This window comes from Solea senegalensis, unplaced genomic scaffold (assembly GCF_019176455.1).
Source record: "Solea senegalensis isolate Sse05_10M unplaced genomic scaffold, IFAPA_SoseM_1 scf7180000015123, whole genome shotgun sequence".
Lineage (NCBI taxonomy): Eukaryota > Metazoa > Chordata > Actinopteri > Pleuronectiformes > Soleidae > Solea > Solea senegalensis.
Genome location: NW_025321231.1, coordinates 18,532 through 26,022, shown reverse-complemented (window position 1 = coordinate 26,022; position 7,491 = coordinate 18,532). Strand labels below are relative to the sequence as shown.

The window sequence follows — 7,491 nt, the reverse complement described above, 5'->3', positions numbered from 1 at the left end:
AACTGATGGATATTTATACAGCAATCAAAGCAGAAATCACTTCACACAGTCTACAATTAAATTCAAGATTAAAGTTTGTCTGCTTATAAGATTTGGGGTTGTAAAATAATCCTGTGTTTTTAAATACCTTTTAAAGTTTTTATTTTGTTTAACAGATTTTTTGAGTGGAAAGAATCTGACCAGGTCAATAATTGGGGAAACTATACCCTAAAACAGGCCCTGGTTCACCTGGTGGATCAGGAGTTACTCGACATGCAGGATGTCACCAAATACTGTCTCCAACCTGGCATGTCAAATGAGTCAGATTGGACTTGAAAAAGTTGTACAGTCCTGGAACGCCCATAAGATACCAGGTAAAGTATGAAATTATTTGTGTCCAAAACTAAAGTGATTGTTTTACACATTTTAGGCAGAGGGGTACCAAACCAACTTGTAGCTGGTAGTTGTCCAGCACAAATCTTGACAGAACTCGTCTCTGACTTGGGTATCGGCCTTTAGCCCGTTTAAAGTGCTTTGACATTAGACAATGCTACATTACAAAACAATGCTGGTAAGGTATGGTAGTAGTTGTATCATACAGTACAATAAGAAAAGCATTCAAGTATAAAATCTTGCAAACCAGAGTGCTACGATAACATGACAGTACTGGAAAAGAGAGTAGAAACAGCAGTCCAGCCACTTCAAATCCACAGTGCGACACTTTGTGCGCTAACTGTGGCTGTTGTTCCACGTCACAATACATGCCTTACACCCAATTAGGCTTCTGCAGCAGGTTGAGAACAGTGGCTTATCTACACGACCTGTAGAAAAGAAATAAATGTTTCATTTGATTAATTGTGTCAAGTAGATGGATAATGTAGGTGTAACAAAGTCTGTATGTAGGCCAAAACTCCAACAACTGTATGAAAATAACCAAAGATAAAGTCAATCCACACAGAATTGGAAATCTATTAGAAGCTTAACATTAGAGTGTGGAGCATCTGATCTCTAATTCCATCTTTCAAATGACACATAGTTAAAAAGTACAAACCTTTGCAGACAAGGCAGGCAAAGACCACTCGTAAGAAGCTAATTTAGCCTCTGAAAGAGACAGAGTTGTTGTCATTGTGGATCCTTTATCATCTTTGACACTTCTTAATGCTTGGGTGGCATTGACAACCTCCTCAATATCTTCTCTTCAGCTGAAAATAATTTAGTTTACAATGTAGCATTTAATTAGAATCTAATTATCAGTTCACACACATAGTACACATCGTAAGACTCATTGTAGCCTTAAGATTGAAAATGAAATAATAACAAAATAATCTACACTACAGTTACCTCAACCTTCTTTTGTTAACATAGCAGCTCCACCTGTTGTTCAGACACTGCATATATTTTTCTTCCAGTATGTCATTAAAAAATAGAAAATTGTGATTTTATTATCTTTTAACCAAATATTTGCCATTATGATGATAACTTATCTTCTATTGGTGGGTGAAAAAATGAACACTAAAAACAGATGTGAGGCACCAAAGATAGCAATTCAAGCAAAATGTACTTTAATGTGAGAATAAGTGTATTCCCCCTTATTTATAAATAAATGTGAATGTTTCCATTACAATTTTACTGAATGGAATACATTACATTTGCTGGGCTCATGTTCCTTCACATATTTAGACTGAGGTGTCTCTTAAACACTAATGTTTTACTAAGAAAGAGATGGGACAAATTTTATATTCCACAAAAATTGCAGCTCTTGTGCTTGTGATATTGCATTGGCAATATTGCAATTACAATAATACTTGGATTAACTCTTGGACCCTATTGTACAGCAAAAACAATCACTGGGGTTAGTGTCATAAAGGTATTGGCTGAAAACACTTGATTTTGCTGATAAATGCTCAGGATATGGGATCACCAGTCATAAGAAATTGGACACACTTCTAAAGACGATGTAACACAAAAGGCTAGTAACAGTATTAATAAAGGATGTTTTAGTAAAAATAAAAGAATTCTTTCATCACCTCCCAAATGTTTTGTTCATGGTGCTCCTTGGAGAGGAGCTTGTGGCTGCGCTGGTTGGGTGGTGGAAAGAGAAACATACAGGCTGGACTGTGGGAAGTACCCCATCCGATTTTTCCACTGCGGTGCCGTCACCATGCACTTCATTATGTCCTCTGGGGATGTGGTCAAAGTAGTTTTAATCACCATCTGGTCAGGGGAATATGGCAACATTGGTGTCATCTGTCAAATATAGTGTTTCCTTTTGGACCTATAACAGGTGTTTAGGCCGGCCAAACGCTTTAAACACTGTTAAATTGTAAATACACATGCACACAAATGTATAAATAAAGCCAGTTCAAAGGTTGTATAAATAAACAATGTAAGTATTTTAATCACTTAATCATAGTCATGCGATATAAAACCATTGATAACTTTACAACAATCTTTAGAGTTGAATAAAACTGTAAACTAAAACATAAATGCAAACAAATATTGCACAGTGATGTTAGAGTGTTTTTCTGGGTTCACGAGAGTAATACTGTTCCCAGCACTTCCCTGACTATAGCCTTAAGATAAATTATCATTATCATTTGCAACAACTACTGAATTAATTGCAAGCAGTGCTTTAGAAACCTTGATAATAGTTTCTGTTTAGCTGTGTGTACTGCCACAAGTAGTACTGCTATATAGCTTTAAATAAAAATGAAACCATACCTGAAAATTATATTTTCTCTGTTGTCATGTCTTCTGGTTTCAGAGATACCCTCTTATTTCTGTTGATATGTGGAGAGTTTAATGTTCGCCTGTGTGAAGCTCCAGTGTCACAGGTCCCTTCCAGGTCAAGTAACTTGTGTTTGATGGAAAAACCAAAACTAGACGAAACGGGAAATGCTCGTTATCCTTTTTGTTTTTTTTTTGTCCTACATTAACCGAAGTAATACTGGGACTCTGGATTTGTTCTTGCCGTCTGTAAAAACTGAACTGGGAAAGAAAGAGTTTCGGTTTGCTGCTGCCTCTGCCTGGAACATGTTACAGAAAACTTTGAAACAAAAGGAGTTGGTCTCATTGAACACTTTTAAGGGGAAATTTGATGACCTGGAGGCTGTAGATGTTTTGCCTGAGGGTTTTTATTAATGTAGCTGACCTTGAAGCGTTTGCAGTTTTGGATACTAAATGATATGTTAATGTTAATGTTAATAATGTTAATGTGTCCACCTTATGTTTGTGTGTATGTATGACTATGTTGCTGCCTGTCTTGGCCAGGACACTTGTAAAAGATTTTTTTATCCCAATCGAGCACAATATCGGAAATTGGAAAAATCTAACATTTTCTTAACTGAAATAAAGTAACAAAAGCTAGAGTTAAAAAAAACAAACTGAAACTGAATTGTGTTTACAAAACTAACTAAAACTAGAATTGTTGCCAAAATTTGCTTAGTTTTCATCTTTGCAAATTTATTTCACAGAAGAATTTTGGGTTCATATGAAGTGTATTTATTTTTTCTCTGTCTTCAATATGGAAAGACTGGTTTGATTCATAATAAAATGTTTTCAATTTGTTTTTGTGGCTATGCAAATTAAAACATAACACTCGTTATTGGGTTGAGTTGGTTCAGCTAAGTCAGGAGTGCTCAGTACGTCGATCGTGATCTACCAGTCGATCGCAAAGGTAGTGTGGGTAGATCATAAAATTAAAAAAATCGCAATACCAAAGAAGGGAAATGTGGAGCGGCATTTTCGGACTGTTCGTGGAAAATACAATATAGATGGTGATGAAAACCCAGATGGTAGTTGCGAGAATCAAGAACTTGAGCTTGTGCTGAAAAAAGGTTTGCATCTGGTGGTGTGGAAATATTTTGGATTCTGATTTCAGAATCAGCTGGTGTATTGCAAGGTGTGTTTTGCCCTCATAGCGATACCGCAAGGCAACAACGCAAATCTTCACAATCATCTTAAACGTGCAATATGATGAAGCCAAGTAATCCCATTCTCCACCTTTTTAAAACCTCCGTTTCGGCTGTGCAAGAAGATGACACAGATTTCACAAAATCACTCAAGACAAACATCCTTGAAAACCTGCAGAAGTACAGAGAAGCAAAAACTCAGGATCTACTCGAGCCACAATTCAAAATGATTACATCAGTGACGAGAATAAAGCCACAATTAGAGCAAGACTGACAGATGAGATGACTGGGATATCTCCAGCAATGGTAAGATTATGTTCACACTTCAAGTGTATAACTACAATTGTCTACTTAAGTCCTAAACTGTTGTGATATTACATTGGTTAATATGAAATATCACAACGGTCCAAAATGCTGATCAAGCATTGGATACTATTTGTTTCTACTTTACACTTAAAGATGGGTACTGAAACTTGAAAAAGGTCTCTGAGGCAAACTTTTGAAATACTAGTATTATTTAGCACCAACATTAACAGTGCTTTAAGTGGTAAGGGACACAATCCGATTGTATGACTGATTTTCCCTGTTCCGAATCCTGAGGAGATCGTGTTTGTCTCTGTTGGTGCAGGGGGCGGGGCTAGAACACACACAGAGGCAGCAGGAGCTTCTCACAAAGACACAGACCTGCAGCAACTGAGTCACAGTGGAGGAGTCTGGTTATATTACACCAGAACTTACGCTGTTAATAGCTCATAGACTGTGGTCAGAAATCACAGGGGAGATATTTCCTCCAGGACAGAAGTTGTGGCTACTTCAAGCTGACACTCACTTTTACAAGTGGGTGGAGAATATACAGACACTCAGCTTGAAAATGTCACATTAATTCCAACTATGTCTAGGTTAACCCTGCCTGGTTAGTGTCAAAACTGACAGTCCCTCTCTCTCTTGAGACAGAGACAGAGAGAGAGCGAGAGAGCGCGCGCTCATGGAGGCAATGCAGAACTCTCATGATTAAGTAAACATGTTTTTGTTTTATAGGTGAGTGACCTACTATAAGGTCTATTCTGGATTTTACAGCATGGGATTATAAACATATATTTTAAAATTATACCTGTTGACAATAAAAAAGAAATAAAAAATATATTATAATAATTATATAACTCAAAAATATCGGTCTAAAATCCAATCAAATTAGTACATCTACAGCAAAGAAAGAAAAATATGATTACTAGCATCATCATTATTCAAAAAATCTTAGAAAGCTGTCTTAAACAGTCCACATTATTTTTCAATGCTCTTATTTGTGGCATGATAATCCCTGATATGATGTGAAGACATTTGCCTCTCCACCACTACTGCTAATAAAATTTAATTTATACAGACTTATACTGCCCACATCAGTTGTTGTTTTCAATCATTTTAAATATATTTCAAAAACTAACCCATGGAGGTCACCAGTATTTGATTACATGTTCCTGTCAGTCAGTCATGGATGGATGGTGGAGGATAAAGCTAACCGCTTTATCCTCCACCAGAGGGTCACGGGGGGTGCTGTGCCAATCTCAGCTACATCGGGCGTTAGGCGGGGTACACCCTGGACAATTCGCCAGTCCATCGCAGGGCCACACACAGCTAGAGACAAACAACCATTCACTCTCACACTCACTCCTATGGTCAATTTAGAGTGTCCAATTCACCTAATCCCCACTATAGAAGCCGAATGTGTTTAATTGTGGTATGAGGGTTTGGTGTAATTCACTCAATGTGTGTGTGGGGTCGCTGTGCTCTCAGAGGGGGAGCTCAGGTGTGTATATAGGTGGCAATATCACTGTCCTTGTCAGGTTTGTGAACCGGAAGGGCAAACGGTTTTCGACCGCTGTACCGCGGAGGCGCTACTCGTGAATGGTTGTGGATTGTTTGAAGGAATTTCATTATGCAAAGAAAACGCACAGCAATAAACCAATATATTGCAACCAAACGAACAGCGTGGACATTCAATCAGAGTACAAAAGAGCGATCGCCAAGGCAAAGCGCATCAACCAGGTCATCCGGAGTCAGAAACCTCAGTAGCGGAAGTTTGAGGCTGAGCTGCTATAATACCCACATTGCATGTTTTTGGACTGTGGGAGGAAGCCGGAGATCCCGGAGAAAACCCACGCACACGCGGGGAGAACATGCAAACTCCATGCAGAAAGGCCCTTGTTCCAACCGGGGCTCGAACCCGGGTCTTCTCGCTACAGGTTATTTTCATTAAATATGGGTATATTCAATGAACATTTTTTCATTAAATATGTTTTCAATATAAATACTTACAGAGGAACACAAGAAGCGTTTAAAAATAATAGTTTAGCCTCTTAACTAAATCTGTAACATTAAAAAGCAGCAATATACAAAGAATTGTTTTCTCAAAAATCTAGCAGCCCTTAGACATGGACATTTGATGGAAATTTCCACACCCCTTAAAGTGATATGCATGTATTTGTATTACAACATTCTTCCCTTCAGACAAATTGTACTCCATGATCGGACCCTCGCCAACTACTCATACTGGATATAGAAAGTTCTTTTCGATGGAACCTATAACATTAAGAAATAAAAGTAATTCAGAATAGAGCATTCTGAACTACTTTTACAAAAGAAACGCACTCCTAAATACCGCAAGATGTAAACAACCGTCTATTACCTAGAGATTTCTCATATACCTTTAAACATGACCTTATCGAATTTACGATCGTTCAAAAGCAACGGTCTACCTCAAACGCTACAACCAGCAGCATACACAACTGAGAGCCGGCTAACCATATCCAACAAAAAACCCTAAACTGCTGACAATGCTAACGCGGGCTAGCTTAGATGATAAGAAAGATAGGCCCGTCAGGATCAAATATTGGTTCATTGTGTAGAGAAACGACCTCTCTACTTACATACTCTAACAGACACGCTTGACAAATAACAGTGTGCATAACTTACTCGGGTAAATATGTAGAGGAGTAAGAGCTCCATTTATAGACGCTGAATGTCAGAACACCGTTCTCGAGAACGACAGCCATCTTGTTCAAGAGAATAACAAGCAGAGAGGGCGTCGCGCACGCATATCACGGCGGAGGTAGCCACCACCAACTTAAAGGTACAGAACACCCCAACCTTTCCTCTTATTTGCTTTCTGGCAGACAGGGCGCATTATTTGATTTGCTGCCTCACATCGGTGTGGAAGTGGTACTGACACGTTGTCACTACGGTTGCCAACTCACTATTTATTTATTTATTTATTTATTTATTTATTTAGGTCACGTCAGTTAGATCACTCATCATCACACGTCATCTTAGTGTAGTCCACACAATACACATAACCGAAAGGGAAAGCTGGAGAAGCAAAGCTTATCTAGTCCCGCCCCCATTACCCACAGAATACACATATTCATATTCATAATTTCATCATACTAAAAAAAATTTTTTTTCTTTTTCTTATGACATTTTGACAAAAACATGTTTCAGCATCAGGTGGCACTCAGAGTCACAAAATGATCCAATCAATATATAGCAGATTGTGTTAATGAAGTTACATAGTTTCTCCAGAATTTTTGACAGGGTTTCTGTCTCT

General features: G+C 38.1%; 1 long non-coding RNA gene across 1 annotated transcript; it reads right to left on the bottom strand.

The window, feature by feature from the left end:
* Positions 1 to 7: 7 nt before the first annotated feature.
* Positions 8 to 6,997, bottom strand: LOC122761972. The gene is made up of 5 exons (XR_006358637.1): positions 6,861 to 6,997; positions 2,701 to 2,858; positions 2,007 to 2,193; positions 1,031 to 1,181; positions 8 to 800 (listed from the first exon to the last, which is right to left on the bottom strand). It is a non-coding gene; the product is annotated as an uncharacterized LOC122761972 (long non-coding RNA).
* Between the last annotated feature and the right edge of the window lie 494 nt (positions 6,998 to 7,491).